This window comes from Meleagris gallopavo, chromosome 3 (assembly GCF_000146605.3).
Source record: "Meleagris gallopavo isolate NT-WF06-2002-E0010 breed Aviagen turkey brand Nicholas breeding stock chromosome 3, Turkey_5.1, whole genome shotgun sequence".
Taxonomy (NCBI): domain Eukaryota; kingdom Metazoa; phylum Chordata; class Aves; order Galliformes; family Phasianidae; genus Meleagris; species Meleagris gallopavo.
The window spans coordinates 82,903,316-82,917,563 of record NC_015013.2 but is presented as its reverse complement, the minus strand read 5'-3'; positions in this window follow the sequence as shown (position 1 = coordinate 82,917,563).

Sequence of the window (14,248 nt, the reverse complement as noted above, 5' to 3'; positions counted from 1 at the left end):
AAAGGGAAAGGAAAAGGTAAAGTGGAAAGGAAAAGATAAAGTGGAAGGAGAAGGGGAATGGGAAAAGGAAAGAGAAAAACAACAAAAAGAAGAAACAAAGCAAGTGATGCACAATGCAATTGCTTACCATCCACTGACTGATGCCAGTCACTCCCCAGGTAGTGATAGCCCCTTCTTGCCAACTCCTCCCATTTTATAGTTCCACGTGATGCCCTGTGGTATGGGACATCTTTTGGACAGTTTGGGCAAGCTGTCCTGATTCTGCCCCCTCCACTCCCTAGCTACTTACAGGCAGGGCAGTGTGAGAAGCTGAAATGTCCTTAACTCAGTGTTAGCACTGCTCTGCAACAACCAGACTCCGGTGCTATCAAATTTATTCTTAATCTAAATCGAAAACACAGCACCATACCTGCTATGCAGAAGAAAATTTAATCTATCCCAGCCAAAACCAGGTCACTAACTTGACAGCATCCTTCAGAGTGGCTTAAAACATTTAGATATATTACATAAACCTAAATTTAGCAAAGTTCTCATATTTTTCTGCTTCTTTTTAGTCAAACTTTTTCAGTGAGATTTAGAGAATACCTGAGGCTCTGCAGAACTTGCCCCATACCGCCAGGCCAATTAATAATTCAGGAAATCCAGTTTTTGAAGTGGGCACTAATTAGATAGTGTAACTTCCATCTAAAAGGGGTGCAGCAGGAAAATAGAGCTCTTTTCTTCTGCTTGCACTGGAACCTTGGTGGGATGATATACTAGGTGAGAGGCAGTGATCTGATGCAGGATGAGCCTGCAAAACACTTCCATTTGTGTTTTGTTTTTCCCTCCGTGATGTTTTGTGATCATGCATGATGATCTCAAGGCATAGTCTGAGTGTAGAGCTAAATATGTGAAGTGACAAATTTCCTCTCAGTGTTTCTGGAAGGTTGCACTTTATGAGAAAAGAGAGTAAGAGCTTCACATGCTCACCTGACTCCTGCCATCACCTTGCAGCCACTCATCAGCCCAGGATTCCTACTCCTGCACTTTCCATTAATCTACACTCAAGATGCCATTTTATTTGCTGGCTCCATTATGAGGATGACACACTTTATGAAGCATTGTACTGATGTCTCTAAATTCAAAGGGCTGCCCAGAAGTGGAGCTGTAACCAGTCATTTCTACTTTTTTCTTTTATGTTGTGCCAGGCCAAAATCCCACAACCAAATAAATTTTTTTTGAACCTCGGAGGATGGAATATGAATTTTGTGGCTTGGATTCCTCTCTGAATATTATAGCTTAATTACATTTCATTTTATGCTAGCATTCAGCAACTGTTTACTCTCCAGAATTACGAGCTGTTTCCGGGTTCTGCTGCTGGACTGTACCTCTTATTTATATATCATGCCAGCAAGTAGATTTTTATTCATTAGAAATTCTACTGAAGCACCCATGCTCTGCATTATAAAACAAGGCCATCTATATGCAAGCTGTAGCTATAGGTAGGTGAAATTATTATATAGCATTTCAATAAAAACAGAGTAAATTAGATTAGCCCTAACAGTCTCTTCTTCCATTCCTGCTATTAGATGTGGATGTCACTGCATCAGAATCTAAACTGCTCATTTGTCTTTGCAGCAAAACAGACCAAAATTTGCTACGTACTTTACTTCCAAATTAAAGGCACTTTTGCTTTGTTGCAGAATTCAGCTGAGGGTTACTAATGTCCCACTTTGGGAAAGGGAGGTATTGGATTCCCGAGGGCACTTCATCAGGAGTATGGAAGAGGCACATCCATTGCCACAGCCCATCTGATATTTGCAAAATGTGTAAGAGACTCAGTGCTCCCCCAGCCCAACTCTGATACTGGGTACATTTTGACAGACTTAGGGTAAGGACACAGGGTTTTCTTAAACATGGAAACACAAGGATCTAACACGGGGACACACAGAGGTCCAGGCAGAAAGGTCCTTGTGCAGCTAGTGGACATCACAAAATCATAGAACCATTAAGGCTAGAAAAGACCTCTAAGATCATCTAGTCCACCCATTCACCTACCACCAATATTGCCCACTAAAATATGTCCCTAAGTACCACATCCTCATATTTCTTGAATACCTCCAAGGACGGTGACTCCACCACATCCCTGGGCAGCAGTCTGTTCCTGTGCCAGACCACTTTTTTTCTTCATATCCAATCTGAACCTCCTCTGGCACAACTGGAAGCCCATCTTGTCCTATAAGGGGAGCACTTCTGTAATGTAATTTTCCCCAATGTACACATTAGAGGATCTTCTACAGTGAGTGTAGCGGATCACATATTCCCCATCTCTTCCATTATGTACTGAGGAATATTTATTAGTACCCACTTTCCAAGACTTTACATCCTGGCTTGCAAGAAAATGTAGATCTGCAAATTCAGGACATTCTTCAGTAGAAGCTCTGGTGTTAGCTGTGTATTTTGTGCAGCAAATATATTTTCTGTGCTCCTTGAGTGAAACAAAACCATACATTTTTTTAATAAGACTATATTCATGGATAGGCTAAAGATCAAATTACTTGCAAATTACTGCACCACTAGTATATTACTAATTCATCATTTTTTCTTAATCATTAGGTTTTGTTCCAGATATTTAAAACCAGGTAGGTGTAAGTATATTCACATGCACAGAACTGAGTATATATTCATAGCAAAGTATAGAAATGCGAGGAATGCTTAGCGTGAGACAACCAAAATCTTATTTAAATTTCATAGGAAACTTCAAATAAAACATTTTTGTTTCAAAATGTACCATGACTATAATTTTGCAGAAAGAAATCAAATAATATTTCATGAAATGTTCTCCCTACCAACAGGATGGAACTGTAATTAAACAGAAATTTATTACCGATGGCCTTTGTCAAAAATAACAAAGTAAAAATTGAGATTTCTCATGCAATCACCTTCGTTTTGCTTAAAGTTAATGTTTGGGGTTTTTTTTAATCCATTTGGTAAATATGAGTAGTTCCATCTACAACAAAAAGATAAGGCAGTTAATTTATACCAGATTTCACACCACTTTAGCACCAGAAGACCTTGCAGGAAGACTGGAGACTCCCAGATTTGGAGATTCACACATCCATGGTCACACAGGATGTATGCTGTACCTATACCACTAAAAAGCAGATGGGAAAGGACTGCTTTGTCTTACCCATATAGATATTGTACCATAAAATCAAAGGCTTTAACATACTGTAACATTTGTGCTCTGAAGGATTGGGAAGGCTGTGTTGCAGCCCAGCAAGGTAACATCTTTTGTGTCGTGCAACTGCAGGAATGCCAGTAGGATCTTAGGGCACATGGAAATGCTGAGGGTGCCAAGCCCTGTCAGGACCAGGTCCTTGCAGTGACTCGAACAAAAGAACTTTGCTATGCTTTTCCTCAGAAGGGAAGCCAAGGAGTGCATAAAGCCCACGATAGGGAAACAGCCTCCATTCAGGAAGGAAGCCCAATCACATCACTAACTTCAGGCGTATGTTCAAGGCCCCACTGAAACCTCTGACAATGAAGCACATGCTGTATGCTGTATGCTCTTTCCCTTAGTTGAGACCTCAATGGGTCATGCTGGGGGAATTGCACCGTGCGTGCACTGCCAGCCAAACCACCAACACTGCATGCCACAGCAGCCGCATGCATCAATCACTGTCTTCAGGGGAAATGCTGTCGACTGCTTTCTTCCATTTCTGAATCTTAATGTGACTTAGTGAGCACGTAGTGCGGTGGGAAAAAAATGGGCTCTATTTTTATTTTATTCCTAGGCACTACTTCCTCACAAATATCATTAAGAAATTATCTGCTAGGCCTCCAGCAGCCTCATTCTGTGCTTTTATAATGTTTAGTCCTCTAGAGAATATTACACAGCATAATATCGGTTAAAAATATAGTTAAAATTTCTTCCTCTATTGTGTGATGAGCAGCCAGCAAAAAATTCTCTCTGGGCTGATTTATCAACACAGTGGTCTATCAGATTGCACTTCGTTGTTCAAACAAGATCAAGTCCTCATTATCTTACCCTATATAAACACATTAAAAAACGATCTATGACCAAAAGGGCTTTTAGTTTGAATAGATCAAGCAGCCAGACAAAGGGTGCATTTCTGTCTCCATTCACTGATGAGGAACTGAGGCACAGGAAGTGATAAACCCAAGCAAACCACACAGAAATTTTATTCTATAGCCAGGAAACAAACCTGGGCTCCCAGAATATCAGTTCCATGTCTTAATCACAAGTCTTCGTGTGATTGTGAGCTTAGAATGCTCCAAGCCAAGAGAGGTGCCAGAAACAAACAAAATGCACTAACAGCGTAAACTAATTACATTTTAATAATTACTTCAGTTTCAGTCATTTGAACCATTATTAGTAGCTCAAGCAGGGAACCTGTGGGCTGTGCTTTCAAATGAGGTTATTTAATCTTGCTTTCTCTCCTTTCACATTGAACAAAATTGGCTTCTGTCTTGCCGTATGGGCTCCCTGTCTGTGATTAACACCCAGGTGCTAGCAGATGAAGTGAGCAGTTGCAGCACAGCTGTACTTCAAATGCGGAGTGGTGACTGACAGAGACACTCGATAAGATCATATTGAGCTAATAAATATGACAAAAGCACCTCTGCCTCATTAACTGCATCCAGAGAGACATTGCTCAGAAAGGGATAGTGCACTTTGGCTGAGACAAGACAGCACTTTGGGAGCTTGGCATTTTCATCACTGCTGTGAGTGCCTGGATTTCCCCCAGGCTATCTATATTATATGGCCATTTTGCAGATATTTTTCCAGGCCAATTTTTTTGCTTCTTATTTTTATTGGATGCAGCTTTTAGGCTCAGGGTTGGTTCCTTAAGTCACTTCTGTCTTTCCACACTTGTGATGCAGTCTTGCTTTCACGTTAACCAAAGCAAATGGTCGGAAATTCGTATTAAAAGAAGGGGGTTGAGAAAATCCTTGCAAAACAGTAAATAGTAAGACAGAATTGCTGTGAAGGAAACAACTACAGTACACACGGAATGAAATCAGAGAAACATAAAGGTTTGCTAATCACTATAAAAAATCATAGAATAATTAAGGTTGGAAAAGACCTCCAATATCATTTAGTCCAACTGCCCACCTACCACCAATATTTCCCACTAAACCTTGTCCCTCTGTACCACACCTACACATTTTTTGAACACAAGAAGATCCAAAACATGCCAGTAGCTGGGGAAGTACTAGAACACACACAGCTTGTTGGTCAGTGGATCTTTTAATTTGCTCTTGGCAGGCAGTCGTGGACAGGGAGAGAGTCCAAGGAGCTGTGCTGCATCCATGCTGGTGCCAGGCAGCCAGGACTCCAGGAAGGACGTCCCATGTGTGTAGCGTCATTCATCTTTCAGATGTTTTTCTTTTGAAGCGGAAAGGTAATTTTATTTCCTTCAGTAAAAGAATTTTAAAAGAACAGAAAAACAAATAATATAAAACCCAAACAAAAAAAGCCCAGCTGGGTCTGTCAGCTCAACAGATGGTTACCTAGGACTAGCACAGACAGCACCAGCCAAAGCGCAGCTTTGCCAGCTCCCTCCCATTCACTGACTAATTTTGCTTTCCTGTGCAGGCAGCACAGCTTTTTTTGTTTTCCCAATTATAATCTCAAATCTTTAACACTTCCTCACTGTTACTTCTTCCCCTCCCTGTTACAGCCACTATCCTGGTTTCTCTCTTCACAGCTCATGCTAGCATTTAATGCAAGAATATTTCCCTAAATAAAAAAACCGACGCAGGTAATACCACACTGTTCAACATGCACAATATGATATGCAGCCAGGTAGGGTGGAGACAGCATTGTGACCTCTTCACATGTCCCAGTGAGCTCTGTACCACCACCATGCAGGGCAGCAGAAGGGTGTTTTGAGAAGGAAAAGGCAGTCCCCTTACTGGATAACAGGATGGTCACAACACCTACAGCTGGTTTTGAGTCCTGACCAGTTTCACCACAATTGTATGATGGGTGGGAGGAAGAGAAATAGTAGAGCTAGGTCTTAGTTGAGAAAGAGTTGTAATGCATTGGAACAGGCTACACAGGGAGGTGATGGAGTCACTGTCTCTAGAGGTGTTTGAGAAACCTGTAGATGTGGCACTGAGGAACATGTGTTAGTGGGCACATTGATGACAGGTTGACCGTTGGACTAGATTATATTTTCCAGCTTTAATCATAGAATCACAGAGACATATCACCTCCCTGCTCCTGCTGACAGCCCTATTTCTGATACAAGCCAGGATGCCATTGGCCTTCTTGGCTACCAGGACACACTGCATGTTCAGCTAGATGTCAATTAATACTCCCAGATTCTTTTCAGCATGAAACTTTCCAGCCACTCTGTCCTAAGCCTGTAGCACTGCATGGGCTGTTGTGACTGAAGTGCAGGACCAGGCACTTGGTCTTGTTGAATTTCATCCCAGTGACCTTAGCCCAGCAATCCAGCCTGTCTAAATCCCTCTGTAGGCCCTTCTTAGCCTCATACAGACCAACACTTCCTCCTATCTTGGTATTATCTCCAAAACTTACTGAAGGTGATTGACGATTCTAATGATTACAGGTCCTGGGTAGAGGGCTAGGGATACTGTATACAGGCACACTAGGACATGGAGGACATCTTTGTTTTCTTCTCTTTTATCATATTACGTGTGTTGTCCAAGATGGACACCAATCAATCTGTGCTGAGAAGATTGCAGAAAGCCAGGAACGTCTCTTGATCCTTATAATCCATTTGGACACAAGATCTGCTTTTTCTTCATTCAATTTGGACACCTTGGGATCAACACGTAGTTCACCGGCCCTTCCAGGTAGCTGTATGCTGTGTCCATCTATCCATCATCTCCTCTATGGAGAGCGGCCCTGTGGAAATTTGACTGAACTTCACAAATGGAAAACTAGTGAATAGACCAGAAGGTGAATATCACCCATCTTTACAACTTTATCTCATGCTGAGTTAACAAGGAGTTGGTCTGAATTTCTGAACTGAAATTGAGTTGGATCAGTGCATTCATTATTAACTAATGAGGCAGTGGAGGACTATAAATTGTGGCACTACTGCATCAGAACCATTTCACATGGAAGAGATGAAGGGAGTCCTGGCCAGGGCTCAAACTTTCATATAGTTGTGAAAAAGGCATGCACACAGTATTTTTTTCTGGAGAAAGTATAGTAGCTGTTTCTGCATACTAACTCCTATCTCCATCTCCATCCTCCAACAAGTCCTGCAAAGCCCCTCTTCAGGTCTCATCCAGCTTTTTATCTCCTTCCCCTCAGCATAATTCTCTCCCTGCAGGCTTGTGTCTGGCACAGTTTTAGTTCAAGGCAAAATAGACTTGAAGCTTTTGGAGGAGTGCTCCTTCGCAGGCAGCCCACAGGCACCATGGGTAATATGAGAGCATCCCACTCTGACTTTGGACCCAAAGCAGGGAGTGGTTTTCACCTCTACAGTCACTCCCCAGAAGTTTTCATACATCACATCACTTCAATATAGAAATCTTTCTTATCCTCAGCAGCTTCCACAGTTAAGTTTTGAAGGGCTGTGATACTCTCTTTGTAAGTACAAGATGAATCAATACCACCAGACACACTCTCCTTCAGTCTGCAAAGTGCAAGAACAAAGGAGTTGCCATCACTCTCAGCTTGCATTTCACTGTGCATGTGAGAATAAACATTTCCTAAAAGACTCCCATAAATGAGCCATTTTGCAGTAATCCACACCATGCTGGATGTTTCTGCACTTACAGAGAACTAACATAACTCCCTATCTGCTTTGGTGCTAAAAAATCAAGATGTTATTGACATTCACCAGATGCTTCTGCAATGGAAAGAAGCAGAAGACACTTCCACAAAACCTGGTAGAGGTGGCTTACTGAAGCATTGTAATTCCTTTCCTTCATGACCATAGGGAACATAGCAGAGCAGCTTTGAGAAGCAAGAGTGCAAACGTCATTACTCTTTTGAACTTTGAGGAAGTTGTAATAAAATTTAACTCCATATAACCATAGCTTCTCATCACTTCATCACTACCACATGATGAAGACCTGCCTGAGCAAGTTATAGCGTGGCAGACTGGGATGTTTTGGTTTTGCTGTTGCTTTTTTTTTCCATCAATTTGTGTGCAGCAAAGAAGTAAAGAAGGTTTCCCCATTCAGATCAATCACAGAGCCAACTCTGGGTAGGATGCATTTGATGTAAGTCTATAACTGTTACATTACTTTGAAATTTCTCTCTCTCTCTTTTTTTTTTTTTTTGTGTGTGTGTGTGTGAAAGGACTAACAGAAAGGATTACTTATGTTGTATTTCTGCAAACTTCGATAAATCAGTAAATCTCAATAATTTAAAATATTTAACACTGAATAGAGACTATGATCTCGCTTATGCTAATAGATATGTTCTAACCACATGAATCTCCCCTTGAGCAACTTAAGGCCTTTCATCCTATATGAATGAAACCACAAAACATCAATACCTGGAGCACCATCCCATTCACTCATATGATTCAGAGGTCCTGCTATACACTATTGAGAAGCTGTGAGATGACCAGTTGTTACCAGCACCAAAATTATTCCTAGACTGTTCATAGATTTGATGGTGCTGGAGTGACAACCATGAGGTCTTCTGGCACAGAGCTATGGAGCGTGTTTGAAGTTCACCATTTTGTTTCTGTGGCCCTATATCTCCAGTAACAGCTGCTCAAGATTAAGGAAATAACATTAAGGGGCTGGCAGATACTTCTGATTCAGCCTTCTTATGTAAAGGCATAACTGTACATATGCCTCCCTATCTTAACACTTCATGAGGCTAGAAATTATGCACCACCATAAATTAATTCTAGACAATAAGGACCAGAACATCAGAAATGTAGATAGATCTTAACATCAGAGAGTGTAGTCGCACCAGCCAGTGTGAAATTTTGCCAGAATTATTTTGAGAGAGAGCTGTGAGAGATCTAAGCGTGTCTCATTATGACCTCAGGTCAACTTAATACTTTATGAAACTCCATTTACTTAATTACAGTGAGTAGTCATTTTTGCAATGTTCCAGAATTTGTGTCCAGGGCTGTTGTGTGTGTTTTTGTTTTTTCATAGCTGTGTTGTTTTGATGAACGAGTAATTCATCACAAGTTGATCAACATTAGCCAAACAAAAACACTCAAACAGTGTATATTTGGATTTTTAAAATAACTATATATAACTATGTTTCACATGATGCTACAGAATTAATGTGAAACCAGACTGATGGCTAAAAGCAACTCAAAACATTTTCAGAGTCCTGTGATCCACTGCCAATCTCTGTGTGCCCCTCTGCAATAGCCAGGGCTCTCTCCCCACAGCACTGTGACAGCAGAAGGCTCTTGACCCCGTGCAGGTGGACAGGCACACATGCAGCTTACTAAGACACATTATAGTCATGCAACTTGCGTAACCTCAGAAGTCTTCCAGGACCCTTCTGAAATCCATATAAAACAATTATTCAATTCTATAGGAATCCAGGTGCACCAGTCCAATCCCTTACCCCATCAGCTCCAGTTGTGCTAAGTCAATCTCATTAAAAGACTTTTCCCTTGCACTGAAATTTCTCCTGAATTGGCCACCCTTATAGTCACAACTGGGTTAGTAAGAACTTCATTTATCTGAGATGGATCCATATTGATGGGATTGTCTTAGCTCAGATTGTCATTTGATTCCAAGTGGCTTGGTTATTCTCCAAGTGATTCGGTCAAAACACAGCCTGCATGCTATTCTACTACCTCATGTTTCTGGGAGCGCACGTGTGGGGCTGTGGCCTACTGACTATTTATATCTCCTGAATTCCCCTTTTTCAGCTGCCCATTTCATGAGAGTCAACAATATGAGGTACTTTAAATCACCCTAAGAATTTGGCCTAAAGCGCATGCCCACAGGATATTGTATAGTGTTATGCACAGTCATACATCAGAAGCAATCCAAGAGAGCCTTCTCCATGCACATGACTGCCTGAACACTTTTTGGTGGTCCGAGCTTGCTGACTGAGTCCACAGAGGGGAACTTCATCATTTTCCACTTCAGGAATGGCATGTACTTTCAGCCTGCATACCAAAGCACTCTGAAAATCCAACTCTGAATTATTTTTTTTGTGTCGGGAACGCATCCCAGGCTCATCATTGGTGGTAATAGTAGTCCCTATGGTCTCATGTACCACAATTCAGTAAGCCATTATTAACAGTTGGAGGCAGTGATCTAGCCCCTCTGATTTTTCTCTTTTGAATGCAGCTAATTAGTTATGGTAATTAGCAGAACTACAGCTCTCTGTTCCCCTCTTGGGAGTACAGTAGTCACAATCTTATAACCACCTACTTTCCTTTCTATCCTGGCTTCTTGAGTCAAACACCTTGATTAGAATTTGAGTCCCACTATGCATAAATGGTAGAACAAAACAGTAATTTAGCAAGGCTGACTGTTAACATCATTTCAGTTCTTTCTGCATTACAGCTCCATTACAGGGCTACATAGTAAGCACAGAGCCCATGCACGGCTCAATCCTGCAGGCTCCCTGGCTGCATTTGCAGGGTTTGGCTGTAAGACATGCCCTTTTCCAGTGGAAATCAAAGTCTGAATCTTTACTGATGCTAGCTGATCCAGAACCAACTCCTCTCAGAGGCAAGAAAGGTTTGTTAGACATAATTTAGATAGTGTTTGACAGCAGCATTGTGCCCTCTAAGATGAAGGTTTTAATTTTGCTGTCCAAAGTTTGACAGTGTTACCTCTATCACACTCCCAGTAACACCACCATCACGCTCCCCTCCACATACCAGCATTCACCCATACAGTGGGACCATGTTCTAGCAGTCCTCATGTCCAGCACTGCTTTCTTCTTTAAATCTCTCTTCCTATCAACGTAGCCATAATCCTTCCCCCAAAAAATCACATCTTTATTCTGAAACAGAATCTACCTAAGAAACTGCTTGTGTTGGCTGGGGACTCCACAGACAGCAAAACCCACTCTTCCAAATCCATTGTGTGTACAGGTGGTGAGTGAACTTTCTGACTCCTTTACTTTAGATCCCACTGGAGCCCCACATAAAACTTTGAAAAATGATGTTTAACAACAATGTATTTTTTGTGTTCAAAATTTCCTGTATTCTTTCCCCCTCCAAGGACATATGAATGACAAGCAATATTTTTTGAGTCTCTGTAGTTTATTTTTTTCCTGCCTGTTTTGCTCTTCCTTGATGGCTGGCTGTCCACTTCCACTGAGGCAGAGCGATTTCCCCACACAATCTATTCTAATGTCATCAAGTGTTAGAAATTAGAGATAGAAAATGGGGAACAAGAGAAAATAAACATGTGAGACACAGGAGAAGACAAAGTCCTTCAACTTTTGATTCCCTCCAAATTCCCATGAAAATAGATAAAGAAAGAAGACCTGAGGAGGAACACAGGTTCTGGTTATGCTGCCAGACTTCTAAAGAAGTACATTTGCTCCCTTCAAGATGATAATTGCTTTCTTCCTCTATATGACCTTCTGTTCCTTTCTAGTGCAAACCAACCCCAAGTTAAAATGTATGACACATAAACATGGAAGGTCCTGAAGAGCTGAGTGGCACACCACTCCACAGAGACTACCTAGAAAGTTAATACATCCTTCACTATGAATTCCTGTCTGCAATTTTAACCACAACAGGCTGCTAATGGGTATCTTTCTGGACAGAAATCATGTATTCACATTTAATTCAATCACTCATTCTTAGTGGGGCTGTTGGCACACTAGAGGGAAGTGATGCCATCTAGAGGGACCTGGACAGGCTTGAGAGGTGGACCCATGCCAACCTCATGAAGCCTAACAAGGACAACGCAAGGTCTGCAGCTGAGTCAGGGCAATACCAAGTACAGATACAGGCTGGACAGAGAATAGCTTGAGAGGAGAAGGATTTGGGAGTGTCAGCTGATGAAAGGCATAGCATAGCCAGCAATGTGCGCTTGCAGCCCAGAAAGTCAACTGTATCCTGGATTGCATCAAGAGAAGCATGACCAGCAGTTGAGGGAGGTGACTCTGCCCCTCTGCTCTCCTCTCACAAGACACCATCTTGAGTACTGCGTCCAGTTCTGGAGAGGAGGAGGGCCACAAAGATGGTCAGAGGGCTGGAGCACCTCCCACATAAGAACAGGCTGAGAGAGCTGCGGCTCTTCATCCTGGAGAAGAAAAGGGAACCTTATGGAAGTCTTCCAGTACTTGAAGGGGGCCTATAGGAAAGCTGGGGAGGGACCTTTTAGAAGAGCAGGTAGCAATAGGATGAGTGGAAATGGCTTTAAACCAGAAGAGAGTAGATTTAGACTAGATATTAGGAAGAAAGTCTTTACTGTGAAAGTGGTGAGACACTGGAACAGGTTGCCCAGGGAGGTTGTGAATGCCCCCTCCCTGGAAGCATTCAAAGCCAGGCTGGATAGGACTTTCAGCAACATGGTTTAGTGGGAGGTGTCCCTGCCTATAGCAGGGGGTTGGAACTAGGTGATCTTAAAGATCCCTTCCAACCCAAACCACTCTATGATTCTACAAATTGTTGAGGAATTCATAAATAATTTAGCTGAGGTGAGAGTACTCAGCCACAGCATTTGGGCAAGGGAAGTCCATCATGCTGGCAGAGAGCATGGGAAGTGGGAGGCAAGACCTTAATTAAATACAACAGGGTTTGGTCAGTGTCTCCAAACAGATGAGATGTACATAGGCTGAGAAGCCAGATCTTTAATGTAAGTTTAACAACACAGTGCATGTTCCCAGGAATGCCTGTCAAGAAGCAGATGCTCAGCAATGCTTGTAGCCTTCAAAATAAATAAAAATAGCTATTCTCTAGTGACACACAGCATCTATCCCCCAGTGTTCCGAAGACCAACCATCATAAGTGGGAAACAAATGATACTGCAGATGAAGCTGCAAAGCATGTTGTGTTATTTAACATCGACCATTCCATATAATTAAGGGAGCACAATTACTTAAACATGTTTGTGATGTAAACAACCATGCAAATTGCATTTCTAACTACTTTGACTGTACCACAGCATAATTAGAAGTAGCAATTTATTACTCAATGTAATAACTAGAAGTAATTAACTACTAGAAGTAATTAGAAATAGTAATTCATTTCTTAATGCAGTGAGCAGCTCTTGCAGCATGTGTGTGCGCATGTGAATACTTAGCTGTTGATAATTACTTCAAAGAGGTTTTTATGCAAGGCTCCTGACTGCTTTGTATGGAAACTATTTGATGTGTGGGGAAAATTGATCATAACTCTGCACTAAGATTCTCCAGAGATTATTAATTCAAGAAGCAAGTATCCTTCAGTCAATACATTGCTAGAGCATTTTATTATTATTTTCTAAGGCCAAGGAGTATATGTGAATAGTTCCAATGAAAAAAAAATCAGTTACCATAACCATATCTAGGATGATATGCATTTTTTTGTTCATTTGCTCATAACTTTTCATTGAACATCAGGCACAGAAAAAGTGCATTGGAATGCAATCTGTAACTCATTGAGTGATACACAATAATTTAGAAAAACTGCAAAGAATCTATTAAAATATACCTTGACATGACTAACTACTGTGTACTGGTAAGAATTTTAAACTACTTCCTGGCCTAACTGAACAGGGAAGAGGAAAACAAGAAATTAACCCAAGAGGCCTAGTGAAAATTCACTTTGCTTTTTGTAGACATTCACAAGGAAATGGACAAGCTCTTTGCATCAAGCAACAAATTCCTTCCTCCTGGTGGCTGCATACCCTAGGAGCATACAGCATGGCGCACCAAAGAGCTTTTGAGGAGGAAAAAAGGGACCCAGAGTTGTTGGCTAAGGAGACTAGATGATAAGGGCAGAAAACTGGGCCAGTCCCAATTCAAAGAATAGTGAGACTAGAGAATGAACAGTTATGCTTCTCACTTTTTTTTATTTTTTTTTTATTCTTCCTGAAAGAAGTTGGCCTCATTGGTACTTCCAAAAAGAGCTTGTCCTACTGTTAATAATGGATGGGTTAAACCCATGCACTCAAATCCTCTCCTCTTCTTTTTGGCAGAGAGATGCTAGCAGCAGCAGTCCTGACCTGGGAAGATGCAGCAATCTGCGGCCATGGGCAGGTGGTGGTTTCTCGGACTCTCTGCAATCTGTTTGCAAACTACACAGCTGCCACCCAATCTGAAACCCCAACATCTCCTCATCAAGCTGGAGGTCAATATTCATTCCTAAGTCAG